Below are 15,474 nucleotides of genomic sequence, written 5' to 3'. Positions count from 1 at the left end.
TAGATAATGAAATAAAATTCACCTGACATCTGTAAAACATTTTGTTTGTAAAGTACTGTCACAAATATTACTCTTTTGATCCTTGCAATATCCTTGTGAGATGGGTAAAAGGTATATTGAGCAGAAAATGTTAAATGCTGATGAGTGTCAAGATGGCAGTGTGTTAGAAACCACTAAAGGATATAAAAGTGAATACACATAGTCTTGGCTCATGTGGTGTGTACAATCTTGTTAGATGGGGTGGGGAAAACAGCCACAGGTGTAGTGTAAGGCAAGTTGAAAAATATTTAGAAATTCAAACTACCATGGGAATTTAAAAGGAATGGTGGTATTATAACTGATGGAAATTTTAGTATTTTGCCTTCTGATTTCAGACTAGTTAATAATAACTATAAAAGGATCTCTTTATATACATACATATATATATATATATATATATATATATATATATATAGTATGTTACTGTGCTGTTAAATAAGGCATAACATTTCATAAGGCTATTTTGGGACTATAGTCAATGACCACACAATAGTGGTCCAACTCTCTAAATAATAATATTAGACAAACAGGACACCCTCTCACATGTGGACAAATCTGCATGGAAAAGTACTCAAGGTTTAGGTGTGGACTTGTGTCCTTTATTTTCCCTTTCTAGTGTATTAAGCAATGACATGCACTTTAACTTGCCCAAAACAATGCTTGCATTCTAGTGGCAACATACTACTTCTGATACATAGTAAAGTGAGTACCAGAACTACCAAGCAAGGCAGGAGGTGTAAGTAAATTTTTGTTAGGAAGGGAGTTGTCAACTTAAATAGCAGCAAATGAAGAGTGAGTAAGGAAACTTCTGTTGTCATAGACATACAAGACCTGCATCACATACAGGATACAGGAGGCATTTCAGTTTGTGATATCCATCCCAGAAATGTCAAATGCTTTTCCATTTAATCTCATAATTCTGGATTTCTACCAAAAAGGAATCCATTAAGATCATGGAAAGTTGCTTACTGAAGGGAAACCCTTAAAAAAAAGTAAGGGAGGGAAAATAGAAATTAAGTTTTGCAGAATACTCTTTAAATGATAATTAACTACATTTTCATATCTTCACAGTAATATAAAACCCAATTACTTACAGAACTGGTTCAGCTTACTTAAATGTCAGATATGCTTTTAGTCCTCTACATAAGTGTTTAGAAGTTACTAGTGTTTATACAAAATGAAGCTATTAATACTTTTCTACAGCACTAACTACACACCAGGAAGGCGAAGGCAAACACAAATCAAGGAATGGGGTTTTCCCAAAGCTACAGTGTGAAAAAACTATAAACATGTGATTCCATACACATGAATGGGTTTCTTTGCTGTAGGAAATTCAAATGGAATAAGAAATGGAGATGTGTAAAAAGGTTTTTTGAGGGGGAGAAGGATGACATCCTGTATGCACTTAGTTTTCTGCTCCTTCTGTGGCATCATATTCTTCTCCTGCACTGTCTGATGTCCTTAATGTTAGGTTGTCTCTGAACAACTGCATGATGAGGGAGCTGCTGTCTTTGCATGAGGCTTCATTCACTATATCAAGTTCTGAAGTGGCCTCATCAAAAGCCATTTTAGCTAGTGTGTAGGCAAGCTTGGATTACTAAGGATCTTACAGTGAAACACAGGAAAGTTAAGATCCAGCCTCAGGTGGATTGGGTGTGTGGGTTTCATCTCTTGCTTACATCAAAAGCCTCTTGGTAAGCAACTTGGGAATTACCTACCATTTGTTTTTGATCTTGACCACCTGGAGCTTCAGCAACATACCATAGGTAATCTTTCCTCATTTTTAGGTAGAAAACCTTACTCTCTAGATTAATTGCATTGGCTGTTAAATATGCATCCAACAAATAGCTTTTTGCTATTTTTGATTACTGGGTCCTGTTTATTCTTTGCGCTCAGCTGCTATTTGCCTATTTCATTTTCGGTTATTATTCTTTTCTGCCACATGTTACGTATTTATCATAAGCTTTAGAATAACTTACTAATGTATGAGTGATGGTAATTGAATATATCTAATTTTTTGAAAATGTCAGCATTCAGTGCTGTCACAAAATTAATCTAACTGATAGATAGTGCTTCCACCCAAGATGGACCAACAGGGATTAGTATACTTCCACTTTTATCCACCTGGAGAAAAGATATGAAACAACAGTTTCTAAGACATTTGCCATCAGGCGGCAAAAGACTTCAAACCCTGAGTGATAGAAAATAAATTAAGTGAGACTTAAGAATGTGCTAGCCTGGAGAGTTTCTAGGCATGGAGCAGGTCAACAGAACCCAAGAGGAACCTAGAGATCTTCCTGAGTTGAAGGGAAGGAGCTGGGAGGCTATGAGGAGGTAAGGTAGCTAGAGTTCACAGGGCAGAATATCAGAGAAGAGAGAGCTGCAAGAGAATTTTCAAGAATTTAGTTGAGTACTAATCAGTGAGGTTCCTTTCAAGAATTCAGTTGAGTACTCATCAGTGCATGCCTGTGAGGGAACTACTTGAGGCTAGGAAGAACCACTCAAAAGGAATTGAAGGAACAATACAATACTCATAGCTCACATACAATACCAGGAATAGAGCCCTGAATCCATCAGAGTAGAAAATCTTATTCACTGAGTGTCAGGTAGAGCATCTCCAACATTCTAGTTGTCATTTTTAGATGTTCGGGGTTGAATCTTTTTATCTGTCTTTACTGAAAATGTAGTCAACCTTTTTTCTAGCTTCTAGAACATACGGGATTTATAACAACTTTTAATGTCCTGGTTTCTTAATCTTATCAACTGTGTCGTGTCTAGGCTGATTTTGATTGATATTTTTACTCATGGCTGTATTTTCTTTTTCGTACTTTTTTTTTTTTTTTTAAACCTGCTTGGAAATCAGTTGATGCTTGTCAGGCATGTAAAAGAAGACATTGTAAATTTTACCTTGTTGGGTGCAGATATTTTTGTATTCCTCTGTGAGTTCTTGAAACTTTTTCTGGAATGTATTGAGGTTACTTGGAAAGTGTTTGGTCCTTTCAGGTATTACTTTTAATCTTTGTTAAGTGGGACCATTTAATCTAATTAACCCACTGCTGAGGCAGAATCTTTCTGAGTGCTTTGCCAGATGCCCTGTGAATAATGAGGTTTTCCATTTGGCTTGTCATCTGGTTACAGATGTTAAATTGGGGACCTGGTTGTTCCTTCAATGTTTGTTTTTAAGTTCTTTTGGGATCATTAGATAGTAGTCTTTATTCTAGGACTGATTTTTATCCATGCTTTGGTCTCTACTTACTGCTGGAGTATATGAGTCTTTCTTTTCTCTGGTTGGATAGAACCTCCAAGGTCTCCAACCCCGTTTGAACCTTGCATTGTTTTTGTTTGTTTGTTTTAGCTCCTCAGCAGTTGTTTTTTGCCTGGCTTTGTGGAATTTCACTCTAAGTGTATGTAGATCAATATTAAGTAAGACTCAAGTGGACCCCTACCTAGATGTCTAGAGCTTTTTTCTGCATAACCCCTCCTTTCTGGTACATTATTCCAGTAATTCCTGTTACCTGTACCTTACTGAATTTATATCTTTGTCTCTTCAAGTTAAGTAGATTGCTGTGCTGTGCTTTTAATCTCTCTGCCTGCAGGGGTGTTTAGGACATACATGTCTTTTGGCAGAAAGTCAAGATGTTCTCAGGGCTTATCTAGCTTGTTTCCTTCTCTCAGGGAATGCACATCTACACTAATTATTGTCCAATGTCCATAAACTGTTATGTCATATGTTTTGTCTAGTTTTGTAGTTGCTTACTGTCTGGAGGTAAATCTGGTTGCCAGTTACTCCATAATCATAATAGCTAGAAGCATAAATCCTAAACTGGGTTATTGTGGGAATTTGATAAAGACTTCTGGGTGAAGTTACAGGAAGGAGCGTTGGCTGATTTTTATAGTTGATAGCCATTTAGGAATTGTTTATGGACCCCTGCAGTAGTTGACTTAGCAGTGGTTTGTCTTTTTCAACCAGATCTGGCAGATGAGATAATGTAAATAGAAAAGCACTATACAAATGTGCTTATTATTTTTAGCTTAGAGTAATTTATTGAATGTTCTTATTGATAAGTGTTCTGCCTCCGAGTAGATTTTTTTTTAATTGAAAGTAAAAATAGTTGTTTTACCTTTATGCTGGAGAAGTTGGAGTTGGTGATGATGTCTTCAATGTTATTTCTAGTTACCAAAAATTGGTTTCAGTACACTTTGACGTTATTGGATAAAGAATGCTTCTCACATGTAGTAAAAATGTCAGTCCAAGACTACAGTAAAGTAGTTGGCAGAAAGACATATTTCTGAAGATTGTATTGTGTCGCTATATTATTCTTGGGTTTTTGTACTTAGGGACTTGCATATACATATTCAATGAACATTTGATGTATGAATCTTTATTAAGACCATTCACTTGTCAATCATATGATTAACTTTCTATATGTCAAACATGGTAGTAGATATTAGGGAGGCAAAAGAAATAAGAGATAGGGTCCCTTATTAGAAGATCACATGAGATGGCACATGTATAAGGAAACAACACATACTAGCAAAGATTAATGGAGTACATAGTGATTATGTCAGCTCTCAGGGAGAAATGGAGAGGCTGGATTTTAAGAAAATTGATGGATTTGCATTGATTCACCAAGAGAATAAGGGAGAAAAAGTCCCTGCTCTAAGAAGAAGGAATGGTGTGTTGCAGGGTGACAGCTGAGAATGACAAAATTGTTCTGTGAATAACAAGCAAATTGTAGAATAGAGTCAGAAATTAGGTTGTAGAGCTGATTGTGGTATGAGGGATGTAGAAGTTTTGAGCATTAGTCTGCGAAGAGAGAAAGCTGATTGCCCTATATGTTAAAAAGTAGACAAAATTAAAGAATTTTTTGTGTTCACAAAGTAAGTTTTATAGGTGTTGACTTATTTTACGATAAACTATGAAGCAAATGAAGACACTGAGTGTTGCTGTGTTTGATTACAATAAAGTAGAAACCCATTCTTTATTGGAATTTGAAAAACACTGCTTAGAGAAGTGAATAAATATATAAAAGTTTTACATGGAGGTGCCTGGGTGGCTCAGTTAGTTAAGAATCTCCCTTCTGGGGACACCTGGGATGCTCAGTTGGTTAAGCGGCTGCCCATGATCCCAGTGTCCTGGGATCAAGTCCAACATGGGGCTCCCTGCATGGCAGGGAGCCTGCTTCTCTCTCTGCCTCTGCCTGCCACTCTGCTTGCCTGTGTGCTCTCTCTCTGACAAATAAAAAAAAATAAAATCTTTCAAAAAAAAAAATTTGCCTTCTGCTCTGGTTATGATCCCAGGGTCCTGTGAGTGAGCCCGGTGTCTCCGTGGGGAGCCGGCTTCTCTCTCTGCCTCTCCCCCTGCTCACTCTCTCTCAAGTAAATAAATAAATAAAAAATAAATAAATAAAATATTTTTAAAAAGTGAAAGTTTTACATATTATGACTTATTGTAAGGGAAAAAAGGGAATTTTTTATAACTGAAGGTATTCTAACTGAATTCTCTGAGTAAGGCTGAATTTCATTTGTTTGTTTGTTGTTCCAGGTTGCTGCGTACTCATGACCCAGGTGGTATTTTCATTCAAGATAAAGTGTGTCCTATTGCCGTTATTGATTAACTGAACAAATTCAGGTTAGTATATTTTTTGGACAGCATTTCCCTTTTCTAATTATAAATTAATATGTTGAGAAATAGATAATTTTGTGTTAAAATCTATGTACGTACGTGGCAGTGAATTAGAAAGACCAAGTCAATCTAAATGCTACTGAATTATGTATTAGTTAACAGACATTTTGGTACTACCTACTATGTATAATCTGTAGTGCATAAAATAAAAAAAATGTTTTACTCCTTGTTTAGTAGTTTTGTACTTTAAGAGGCTGGTTAAAAACAAGTTGTGGCTGAATATGTTACATTGTAATTTTGGCATTGTCGTGTGACATATTGGGTGTTGAAAATAAACAACTCATCTTAGAATTTTTGGACATTTTTATAGCTGACTTTTAAAGGATAGATTGTTGTTTAGATTTTAGTCATACATTAAAATTATTATTTGTTTTTAGTGTTGTCTGTGTGTTTTGACAAATCTATATTCATCCCCATAATCTTTTAAATTCATTCATGTTGTCTCTTTGTAGTCAACCTCTCTCTCATCTCAACTTCTAGCAACCACTGATCTGTTTTTTGTCCCTATAGTCTACCTATTCTGATATGTCATTTAAATAGAATCATTGAGTATGTAGCTTTTAAAATCTAGCTTCTTTCACTTAGCATAATGCATTTGGATTCATTCATGTTGTTGTACTAGTAATTTGTTCTTTTTTCTTTCTTTTTTTTAAAAATTCTGAGCTGTGTTCTACCAAATGGGGATATACTGTAGTTGGTTTATTCATTTACCACTTTATATACATTTGGGGAGTTTCCAACTTTTGGTGATTATTTTAGTCATACTTTTTCTCTCTTTTTTGTGATAAAATACTTATATATAGCCTAATATTTATAACAATAAGATACATGACATAACATTTACCATCTCAGCCATTTTTTTTAGAAAGATTTTATTTATTTATTTGAGAGAGAGAGAAAGCACCAGGGAGGGGAGGGTCAGAGGGAGAAGCTCTCTCCCTGCTGAGTGGGGAGCCCGATAGGGGACTGGATCCTTGGACTCCAGGATCTTGACCTGAGCTGAGGGCAGACGTTTAACCTATTGAGCCACCCTGCGCCCCTCCCCCGCTCATCTTTGCCATTTTTAAGTGTACAGTTCAGTGCTTTAAGTACATTCACATTGCTATGCAGTTGTCAGAGAATTCCTGTAACTCTTTTCATCTTGTAAAATTGAAACAATATACCTATTAAACAATAACTCCCCATTCTCTATTCCATCCAGCTCCTGGAAAGCAGTATTGTACTTTCTGTCTTTGTGAATTTGACTCTAAGTAATTCATATGGGGGGGGGTCATACACAGCATTTGTCTTTTTGTTTCTGGCTTATTTCACTTAGCATAATGTCCTTGAGGTTCATCTGTGTTGTAGCATAGCACAGAATTTCCTTTCTTTTTGAGGCTGAATAGTATTCTATTGTATGTACATACTTCATTTTGCTTATCTGCTTATTGGTTGTTGGACATGGGTTTCTTCCACATTTTAGCTATTGTGCATAATGTGGCTATGAACATGAGTGTGTAATTATTTCTTCAACACCCTGTTTTTAGTTCTTTTGGGTATATATATATGTTCAGAAATGAAATTGGTAGGTCATATAGTAATTCTATTTTTAATTTTTTGAGGAACCACCATACTTTTTTCCACAGCAGCTATACCATTTTACCGTCTTATCAGCATTGCACAAGTGTTTCACTGTCTCTACCTCCTTGCCAACAACTGTTACTTTCTGATTTTTGATAGTAGCCATTTTAATGGGTATGAAATTGTAGGTTTGTGTGTGTGTGTGGTTTTGATTTGCATTTCCCTAATGATTGGTGCCACTGAACATCTTTTATGGGCTTATTGGCTCTTTGTATATCTTCTTTGGAACAGTGTCTATTCCTGTCTTTTTTTCCAATTTTGAATTGGGTTGTTTGTCTTTTGTTCTTGAGGTTTAGGAGTTCTCTATATATTCTGGATTGTAATCCCTTATCAGATACATGATTTACAAGTATTTTCTCTCAGTCTTTTAGGTTGCCTTTTTACTTCATAGATGTTGTCTTTTGATGCACAAAAGTTTTAGTTTTCACAAAGTCCAGTTTGTCAATTTTTCCTTTCTTTCTCCCTATGCCTTTAGTGTCATATTCAAGAAATCATTGGTAAATTCAGTAACATGAAACTTTTACCCTATGTTTTCTTCTGAGAGTTTTATTATTTTAGGTCCTACAGTTATGTACTTGATCTATTTTGACTTAATTTTTGTATATATGTTAGGTAGGGGTCCAGCTTCATTCTTTTGGATGTGGATATTCAGTTTTCCCAGCACCATTTATTGAAAAGACTGTCCTTCCCTCCCCCACCCCCCCAGCACTGAATGTTATTGGCACTCTTGTCAAATCATTTGACCATATATATGAGGGTTTATTTCTGGGCTCTCTGTTCCATTGGTCCATGTGTCTGTTTTTGTGGCAACACCACACTGTTTTGTTGTTGTTATTTTTAAAGATTTTATTCATTTGAGAAAGAGAAAAAAAATACAAGTCAGTGGAGGGACACAGGAGGAGGGAGAAGTGGATTCCCAGCTGAGCAGGGAGCCCAATACAGGGCTGGATCCCAGGATTCTGGGATCATGACCTGAGCTGAAGGCAGATGCTTAATTGACTGAGCCACCCAGATGGCCCAATACCACACTGTTTTGATTACTGTAGCTTTATAGTAAAATCTGAAGTCAGAAAGTGTAAGTCCTCCAGTTTTTCTGTTCTTTTTCAAGATTGTTTTGGCTCTTTGGGATCCCTTGAGATTTCATATGAATTTTAGGGTGAGTTTTTCTATATCAGAAAAAATGTGATTGGGGTTTTGATCAGTGTTGCATTGAATCTGTTGATTTCTTTGGGTAGTATGACATTTTAACAATATTAAGTCTCCTAGTGTTACTAACATGGGATGTGTTTCCATTTATTTATGTCTTCTTTATTTTCTTTCACCAATATTTTGTAGTTTTCATTGTATAAGTCTTTTGCCTCCTTGGTCAAAGTTAATTCATAAGTATTTTATTCTTTTTGATGCTGTTAATGGAATTCTTTTTGTAATTTTCTTTTTAGATTGTTCATTTTGTGTAGAAATGTGGTTTGTTTTTGTATGTTGATTTTGTATCATGCTGTTTTGATGAATTCATTTATTCTAAGAGCTTTTTCATGGAGTCTTTAGGGTTTTTTTTTTTTTTTTAAAGATTTTATTTATTTATTTGACAGAGATCACAAGTAGGCAGAGAAGCAGGCGGGGGCGGGGGGGGGGGAAGCAGGCTCCCTGCTGAGCAGCGAGCCCAATGCAGGGCTCCATCCCAGGACCCTGGGATCATGACCTGAGCCGAAGGCAGAGGCTTAACCCACTGAGCCACCCAGGCGCCCCTAGGGTTGTTTTTGTTTTTTTTTAAACACATAAGATTATATTATCTGCAAATAAATAATTTTACTTTGTCCATTTCAGTTTGGATGCCTTGATACGTGTATATATTTTTTTCTTGACGTATTGCTCTGGCTAGAGCTACCAGTACTATCTTGAATAGAAGTGGGGAAAGTGGGCTTCCGTTTCCTTGTTGCTAATCTTGGAGGAATAGCTTTTGGTCTTTCAACATTGAGTATGATATTTGCTGTGGGTTTTTCATATATTGCTTATATTATGTTGAGGTAGTTTCCTTCGGTTCCTATTTGGTTGTTTTCATCATGAGAGGGTATTGGATTTTATCAAATGCTTTTTTTTTACACCAATTGAGATGATCGAGTGGGTTTTTCTTTCATTTTGTTGATGTAGCATATTACATTGATCAGTTTTCATATGTTGAACAATCCTTGCATTCCTTTAATAAATCCCACATAGTGGTGGTGTGTAATCCTTTTAAAATGCAGTTATACATTTTAAAAATAAAAATGTCATTGTATTAATGGAATGTTTATTAGTAGAATTATTAACAGAATGTTTTATTAACAGAATTTATTAATAGAATGTTATTTGTTATTGTTAAAGAAACCATGATGATTTTACTATTGCTTTTTTGGGCTGGAGTTGCATTTCTTTTAAAAAGCATTAAAGCATAACCAAGGAATTTTTTTTTTTTTTAAGATTTTATTTATTTATTTGACAGACAGAGATCACAAGTAGGCAGAGAGGCAGGCAGAGAGAGAGGAGGAAGCAGGCTCCCCGCCGAGCAGAGAGCCCGATGCGGGGCTCGATCCCAGGACCCTGGGATCATGACCTGAGCTGAAGGCAGCGGCTTAACTCACTGAGCCACCCAGGCGCCCCAACCAAGGAATTTTTTTAACAGATCTTGTGGGTAGGGGAAGAGACCTGCATTTATGATTTTTTTGAGTATATAAAGACAAGTAATTCAAAACTGTTAGAAATGGGGTATATTGGATCTTGTGGTGTTTCCTGACTATTGAAAAATCATGTTGCTTTCTTGAGTATAGTGTTAGATCAGAAATGTACTGATAGGCTTGTATAGTTAACCCTCATATAGGTAGCTCCAAAACCTACCTGTTTAGAAAAGTCAAATAAGTTATAAGAATTCTCTTATATTAAAAATCATACTTACTCTTGAAGATGGCAAATGTCAGGCATAAAACGTCAGTTTAACCTTTCTTGAATGAATATTTGGATTGAAAGTGATGGAAATTGTCCTTCTGCCTTGGGGAAATTAGTAATATAAAAAATTAGCTATGTAGTGATCTCAAAAAGGCTACTGATTATTTACAAGAATTATCTGGTTCATTGTGTGCTATAGAAATAAAAAGATCTTGAGCAAAATATTATGCTCTGAATCAGAGAATGTTGCCTTAGATTCCAGCTCTCAGCCTGGAGATTAAGAGTCACTGCAACTTTGAACTGTTCTGTTTCTGAATATTTTAGATAAATTGTATGACTTGGATAGTATCTATAGATAAAATAGTAGATAAAATAAAATGTATGATATTTGTATTTTTAATTTTTTGAGAATCTTCCATTTTGTTTTCCATAGTGGCTGCACCAGTTTACAAAACCACCAACAGTGTACAAGGTTCCCTTTTCTCCATATCCTCCTCACCAATACCTGTTATTTCTCAGTTTTTTGATACTAGCCATTCTGACTGCTATAAGGTGATATATCTCACTGTGGTTTTGATTTGCATTTCTCTGATGACTAGTGATATTCATGTTCAGAACTACCAGTTTCCTTTTTCTCATGAGCATTAACAGGCCTAGAAAATTAGCCAAACAAACAAAAAAACAAAACACACACATACACACAAAAACAGAACAAAACTTATTCAAGATACTGTTTTAGAAATGGAACCTTTTAAAATAAAATAGCATTTAAGTATTTAATTTTAGATATTTGATGTATAGGCATATTAAGAGATTGTGACTCAGTTGAAGTGGTTTTAGTTATACTAAAGTACGCCTCTTTGCTCTAATTTTTTTTCTCCTGTAACATCTTCTATTTATTATATTATACTAATTTCATTCTGATTTCCTAAGAATTTCTAGCCCTTTAGAACAAAGGAGACAGCTATTTGGAGAAAATTCTGCATGACTCTTGTGTTTTTGTCCATATTCTGAGCAGAAGCATTGACAGCTTTTGTTGGGGGCTGTCTTTTCAAGGAAATTTGTATACCAAACATCCTAGAAAGATAGAAATAGTGTTTTCCTAAGGAAAACAGATTACAGATTTCTTTGCTGTCCAGGATAATAAAGATAATCCCTTTGGGGAAAAGATAGGGCACATTAGCTTATAAACCCCTTGAAAGATTTGGGTTTCATAAGCTCATCTTTCTTTTTCTGTAGCAAACATACTCTGTGTGCGGGCATCACTGGCTCACCTTCTGTTGCCTTTTAAGGATTAGGACTTGGGGAACCAGCACAAATGATGATACTCTGGCTCCTGCTGTTGTTTTGAGTAGTAAGCTGTTCTTTGTCTCTGATCCAGTAGTGTCATATCTTCTGCCAGGATTATCTGATGCTGAGTTGCCAAATCCCACTAACACAACTTATTGGTAAAATAAAGCTGAGTTTATTGTTTATTGCTGTGAAGGAGAATACCATCTTCAGAAGGCTTTGGTGATATCTTAGTGGGGCAAAGCCAAGGTCAAAATTTGAGAATTTGAAGTTTGGTTTGAGTCTTAAGTGGTAGTGATTGGGCTTAATTGGGATTGAATACCATAATAGTTTAGAATTGGTAGAAACAGCGAAGCAAGGATTTGAAAATTGATGCTTCTTGTTGAAGAGATGATGGGTTTTTCCTGAAGCTTCTGAAATGAACAATCAAGTTATATTCATGCAAGAATCTCCTGGAATAGTAGAGTTATGCTAATGAGAATGCTGGACTAATAAAGTCTCGTTAATATATACCGGAAGATTTGCATGTAGGTATATTAGCTTCTTAGGGCTGCTGTAATAAATTGCCACACACTTATGACTTAAAACAATAGGCTCTTTTCTCTTCCAACTTTTGGTGTTTACAAGCAGTCTTTAGTGTTTTTTGTTTCCTAGCAGCGTAACTCTAATCTCTACCTCCCATTTTGACGTGGTGGTCTTCCCTCTGTATCTGTATCCCAAATTTCCCTCTTCCTATAAGGACTCCAGTCACTGGATTAGGGCCCACCTTAATCCACTATTACCTCATGTTACCTTGATTATATCTGCAAAGACCCTATTTCCAAATAAGGTCACATTGACAATGAATGACTTTTGTGGGGACACTATTCCCCAAGTACAAGGATGCAAGGGAGCATGTGGTTTCAGTCATCAGTATCTAGTGTGGCTAGATGATTTTGTTTCTCAGTATCCAGGACACTGTGGCAGGCTGATTGCTTAGCATGCATGTAGGATAAAATCTCAGACTCTTCAGAGTTCTTGACAAAAGGATGATGTAGTGGAAAGAATACCGGTATGGAAATCAAGTTGCCTTGGTTCTAGTTTGTACCCTGCTATTAAATAGCTTGAGAAAGTTACTGTCTTCTCCAGCTATTAGTTTCTCAATGGGTATAATGGGGAGGTCTGGAAGAAAAGAGGAATGGACCAAATGATCTGTATGGGCCTTTGTAGGTCTCAGATTCTGAAATTTGTTAATTGTTGAGTGTCTGCTATATACAATGCTGACAATAGTTTTGATAGAGTGACAAAATTTAAAAAGGAAATAGAGAATGATTTAAATGCTGATATGATAAATTCTGACTTGTGAATGTGGCCTTGTTTACATTTTGCTTACTTGGGTGAAGATCACTCATGAAGATAGTAAGTAAACATGAGGTTAGTCCTGATCTCTCTGACTTAACCGTATTTTGTTTTTCAATTTGAATAATATATTTGGAATAGAGACATTTTTGAGGTCAGTTAATTCACTTGAAGTTAGAAAAATGTATCGTTGCTGCGCTCTCTCAGCTGAGTTCAGAAAATGAAATAATCTTTTTTCAAGTGAGCATGAGAGGGTAGATCTCCCTTCATTGCCCACATTGCTCTATCATAATATTCCTGCAGTCAAGGGATCTGAGAAACATTCCTCCTAGAGAATGGTAATAGTCTAATGAGGTGGAGCCTGGTCCAAGAGTTCTAGGTGTAAGTGATTCTTCTTCCACTGGATTTTTTAACATTTTAATTAGCTCACTGCAGTGTTGTTTGAATTCTGTCTCTGAATGTTGAAAATACATAATAGTTACTTCATAAACATTTTGTGGATACTTACAAGGAAATTTTTTGGTAATACTAAAACCATGTGTGGTTGTGTTTGTGTTTGTTCTTTTCAAGATACAAATTAATAATGTCTATGTATTGGTGGTAAGTATAAATACAGGTTGAACCAACATCTTTGGATTTGCATTAAAAGTGACTGAAGTAGAAGAAAATGGATTTTTGATTCATCCCATATGGTAGAATTTCAGACCCATCTTCTGGGAAACCCTGGAAATCTCTCAACACTTGAATTTAAGGATCTTCCAGCATATAGCTCTTTAATTACTAACAAATTTTCCCAGGACCCTGTTTTCAGGGTAGGTATTTGGGTTATTCAGAGATGATCACCAGAAACGGCAACAATGGTGATTTTTTTTTTTTTCTCTTTTCTTTTCTTTTTTTTTTTTTAATTTCAGAAGAATATTAGAATATAAAATTTGCAATAATATGTAGCAATACTTGAAATAAAATATGTTAAAAAGGGGGTTCCTCAGTGGTTCAGTTTGTTAAGCATCTAATTCTTGATTTCAGCCCAGGTCATGAATTCAGGGTCTTTAAATGGAGGCAGACGTGCCACCTGCTGTTGGGCTCCATGCTTCGTGCAGAGTCTGCTTAAGATTCTCTCCCTTTCTCTCTGCCCCTCTCCCCTGCTTACCTACAAGCGCATGCTCTCTCTCTCTCAAATAAATAAATCTTTAAAAAATACATTAAAATGATCATAATTAAAAACTAATAAAGTATAGATGCTATAATTATGGTAATAAAAATACATACCTTTTGTATCAAATTTTCTGTTTACATTTCCATCCTTCAATGAAAAGAGTAGGAGAATGTTTTTTTAATGTGCTGTCCACATCAGTGAAAATAACTTGACCTTTAAAAAGCCAAGATTTTGGGCGCCTGGGTGGCTCAGTCAGTTAAGCAACTGCCTTCAGCTCAGGTCATGATCCCAGAGTCCCGGGATCAAGTCCTGCATTGGGCTCCCAGCTCTATAGGGAGTCTACTTCTCCCTCTGACCTTCCATTGTCTCATGCCCTCTCTTACTTGCTCTCTCAAATAAATAAATAAAGTCTTTAAAAAAAAAAAAAAAAGCCAAGATTTTTTTGACTTGTGGGCCATTCTGGTGAATCCTGGAAGGCTTTTTTTTGAGAGGTGTGGGTGGATATGGTAGCTGATGATTCACGTTTTTATTAAACTGTTTGGATTTTCCTCCTCATTTTAGACCTTGAAGTTGGTCTGCTAATATTTAGCAAGATAAAGTTTCTTTTTCTTGTAAGAAATATTTTCTAGTTTCAGAGAATTTTGAATTGGCAAAGAGTAGAAAGTAGAGTATGGATATGTTTGATTTATTTTATGGTTTGGAATCTTCACTTTCTGTGTAGTGTTTATTTTGTTGGATTCACATATGCTTGAGAAATTAGAGGATTCTCCTCTTCCCAGCCCCCAACCAGCTACTTCTGCAGCCTCATAGGAAAAAAAAAGGAAAGAAGGAAAATCATGATCATGTTAAACACATTTTTTTCCCCTCTTTTAAAATACCTATTCTGAATTAATGGACTATTGTGCTGGTTGTTTAGTTGAAGGTTTTTTTGATTGATTGATTTGTCAAAGATAGAGCACAAGTAGAGGGAGCAGCAGGCAGAGGGAGAAGCAGGCTCCCCACCAAGCAAGGAGCCCAGTGGAGGACTTGATCCCAGGACTCTGGGATCATGACCTGAGCTAAAGGCAGGTGCTTACCCAACTGAGCCACCCAGGCATTCTTTTTTTTTTTTTTTTTCCATAGATTTTATTTTTTGGAGTAGTTTTACCTGTAGAGAAAATGCAACAGAAAGTAGAGAGTTCCCTTATATCCTATAGTCTTGCTATAATTGCTTATTACTACCAGGTATTTTTTCCCTTACAGTTCTTTGGGATTTTTTATGTAGATCATACTGTCTGTGAACAGAGACAGTTGTATTTTTTCCTTCCTACTTTATATAATTTATATCCTTTCTTGTCTTACTGCATTAGCTAGGGTGTCCAATATGATATGAATAGGAACGGTGAGAGGGAAAATCTTAGAGTGAAAGTATCTAGTTTTTAAACTA

At 35.9% G+C, this 15,474-nt stretch overlaps 1 protein-coding gene and 1 pseudogene across 6 annotated transcripts in view; one reads left to right on the top strand and one right to left on the bottom strand.

The window, feature by feature from the left end:
- FUT8 (fucosyltransferase 8) overlaps positions 1–15,474 on the top strand; it is a 302,069-nt gene that overhangs the window by 40,443 nt on the left and 246,152 nt on the right. For 5 of the 6 annotated variants that reach the window (XM_032875174.1, XM_032875175.1, XM_032875170.1 and 2 more), the window contains exon 2: positions 5,585–5,671. The exons of the other annotated variant lie outside the window; for it this stretch is intronic. The gene's annotated coding sequence lies outside the window, so the exon portion shown is untranslated. The remainder of the gene's footprint in view (positions 1–5,584; positions 5,672–15,474) is intronic. 6 annotated transcript variants of the gene reach the window in all.
- LOC116878033 lies at positions 1,326–1,820 on the bottom strand (annotated as a pseudogene).

The sequence above is a fragment of the Lontra canadensis genome, unplaced genomic scaffold (genome assembly GCF_010015895.1).
Source record: "Lontra canadensis isolate GAN:19392208 unplaced genomic scaffold, GSC_riverotter_1.0 scaffold55, whole genome shotgun sequence".
Taxonomy (NCBI): domain Eukaryota; kingdom Metazoa; phylum Chordata; class Mammalia; order Carnivora; family Mustelidae; genus Lontra; species Lontra canadensis.
The sequence above is the reverse complement of the archived record's forward strand: the minus strand, read 5'-3'. Positions and strand labels throughout refer to the sequence as shown.